At 37.9% G+C, this 2,802-nt stretch overlaps 1 long non-coding RNA gene across 1 annotated transcript in view; it reads right to left on the bottom strand.

Moving 5' to 3' along the window:
• Nucleotides 1-1,774, bottom strand: part of LOC107576781 (uncharacterized) — a 3,641-nt gene extending 1,867 nt beyond the window's left edge. Inside the window, exons 1-2 of the long non-coding RNA XR_001608119.1 lie at nucleotides 1,704-1,774; nucleotides 707-742 (exon numbers count right to left, since the gene is read on the bottom strand). This is a non-coding gene — a long non-coding RNA (uncharacterized lncRNA). The remainder of the gene's footprint in view (nucleotides 1-706; nucleotides 743-1,703) is intronic.
• Between the last annotated feature and the right edge of the window lie 1,028 nt (nucleotides 1,775-2,802).

The following is a 2,802-nucleotide window of genomic DNA, read 5'->3' as shown; positions in this document are numbered from 1 at the left end:
CCCTCCTGGGGGACTTCCCGCAGTTTTGTGTCTGTGGTCTCATTCACCCCGCTACAATATATATTTTTTTTAATTTGCATTATGCTTTATAAGTGGCCCTCAGAAAAAAAGGGGCCAAAACGACCTCTATAAATAGGGACTTTCGCACCTTTGTTGAACACCGCGCACAAATGACGACGCTGTCGACCGGCTTACGTCACTTCTTAGTACACACTCTCGCTGCGAATGCAACCCTTTAAATGGTACTGGGAAATAGTTTGCGCAAAATCATCCCAGTACTTTAGTACTGTACATTTAGTTCTGGAACTAAAGCGGTACGAAAGGCCCTAATGTCACTCTTGAAAACTGCACATCTATAGTGTCATGCATTCATTTCTTTATGTAGCTGGAACAAGGCAGCTGTTGTGTGCTATTAAAATATGCTTTTATTCCACAAAAGGAGCAGTCTAGTATGTGCTTGGGCCTTGGCTAGAGATTTCCATCGCTACTGACTGTCAACAATGTGGAATTCACAAAAATAGCGGAAAGTGAATTGTGGAATGTTCAGGATCATTTATCAAGAGCACTGTCATTATTTGCATTGCTCTTTGTCTCTTCATACAGGAACCTGTGCTGGAACATTTGCATTAGACTATATCCAATGTTTGCCTTTCTTTGATTTGTGCATTCAGTAAAACTCAGTTTATTTCCATTTTAACTCACTCACATCAGCTCCTTGTGGCCCAGGTGGTCCTGGTGGTCCCTGTGCATGAATACAAGACACATGAAATGTACAATGTGCAAACTGAATTCACACACCAAATGCAAATATGACTGCTTCTGTAATATCGAACAACATAAGAAGGTCTGTGCAAAGGTCACTGCCTGTTTTGTTACATGCTACACAGATGTAGTTCTGCCAGAGCAAAAAAGCTCTGAATCTCATTCCAAATAAGAATATTTTTGAGACCGTTAAGTCTCCTCCTCTCTGGATGTCATCCAGTGGCAAAGAGGAACATCACAAAATTGCAGGCTGAGAGAAATTTCCCTTCCCACACTCCCATAACTCACTGCTGCTCAGCGCCCTTTCACATAACTGAAGATATGTACACTTAAAAACTTCTCTTAGCTCCTCTGGACAGTACAGTATAAGAGCCTGGTTGTTTACTTCTGAAAATATAATAATGCCAATCATCTTCTATATGTATCTGTTTTGGAGATATTTTTTTAGATATTTAACCAGGTTCAGGTCCAGGTTTTTGACATGTTTTAGGTTAAGTGAACAGGTCAAATGTGGCCAGTGGTGTTTCAGATGCTATATCAAACTAACAATAAAACTTGTTTTTCTAACTTTTATTTGGCCAAAATTTTGAGGTTAGATTTGTTGATCACATTCCATTGGATTTCTCAACAAAAGGTCGAACTGAACATTCATGCGCCTTTGGACGTCTTGACATTTTGTGCAAACATTTTAGATCTCAAAAGTTCCAAGACTCAATTCTGACAGCAGATCAGTATGTTTGCTACTCTGATCCAGAATACAAATACAGTGATTACAGTATGCCAGGATACTGACATAAGCACCATAATTGGTGCAGAACATCGTACTCATATGAACCTTCATTTGAGAACATGAATCATGATATAATATGTCAACTTTTATCATACTCCAGTAAGGGAATATACAGTAAACACATGCTAAATACATGAAGCGCTGCACTTACAGAATTTCCTTCAGATCCTCTGTGACCTTTGGCTCCTTTAGGCCCAGGTAGTCCTGGTCTGTTATTCTGTGGAACACAAAATATGAACATTCAGCCTGGAAAATACAATGCTGGCAGAGTTATTAGTAGCTGTACCATTTTAATATGGTTAATATATGTCATTTACATTTTGTAATATAATATTTTTTTACATTACAAATGAAATTATCAGCAAAAGAGCTAAAATGTTACTTCAAATAGTCATTTTATATCAATATTTAAACAAAATTTCCAAAACCCAAAACCTCTGTTAATTTCTAGGTTTAATTTAGACTCTTAATTCCAGATTTTCAGACGTTTGGACATCACTGTTATATCACTACTACACTCTAAAAACGTTGGGTTATTTACTGTACCCAATATCTGGGTTAAACGTGTTGTGTCGTTTTGTTGGGTTATTCCTATGTTTATTGGGTTATTTCTATAACACAACCAGTTGGGTTAAAATTTTAAATTCCAACGGTCGATAGGTGCAACTGCGGCTGCAACAAATGACACAGTGGTAATAATATGTGTGCGTTATGTTGCTTTTTTTTGTAACAAAGTGTCTTTAAGCCCAGACAGTAATATTGCTGTTTTTCCTACGAGTATGTTTACATCTCCCCTGTCGACTGATATTTTAATCCGTTAAAAAGCCGTTATCTGCACTCTTGACTTCACAGGAGCGCTTTGAAGCCGATCAATTTCAAACCTATAAAAAACGGTTTCCTTACTTTTTCAGTTTGTCTCGACAGTTTTGGGGTAAATTTTACATATATTTCAGATATTTGGCCGACTCTGAGTGAAGGTATGTCGCCTTGGGTAATTTTTGTGAAGTTATGTCACCTTTTTATTCAAAACTACATGTCCTTTCGTCTGAAAACTACAGTGTAAAATGAAAACACTACGAAACACACAGAAATGAAACGTTTTATCTCTGGAAAGTTGCTGGTTATCACCAGAGCAGTCATGTAGTGATTATTTTTTACCGACAGAGGCCGCTGCGAGCTACACTGATTATTACATTGATTATTACATTGATCCAAGATGGCGGCGCGTTCACACGCTGCGGCTTCTCTCT

The sequence above is a fragment of the Sinocyclocheilus grahami genome, unplaced genomic scaffold, assembly GCF_001515645.1.
Source record: "Sinocyclocheilus grahami isolate Dianchi unplaced genomic scaffold, SAMN03320097.WGS_v1.1 scaffold4326.1, whole genome shotgun sequence".
In the NCBI taxonomy this organism is placed as follows: Eukaryota; Metazoa; Chordata; class Actinopteri; order Cypriniformes; family Cyprinidae; genus Sinocyclocheilus; species Sinocyclocheilus grahami.
The sequence above is the reverse complement of the archived record's forward strand: the minus strand, read 5'-3'. Positions and strand labels throughout refer to the sequence as shown.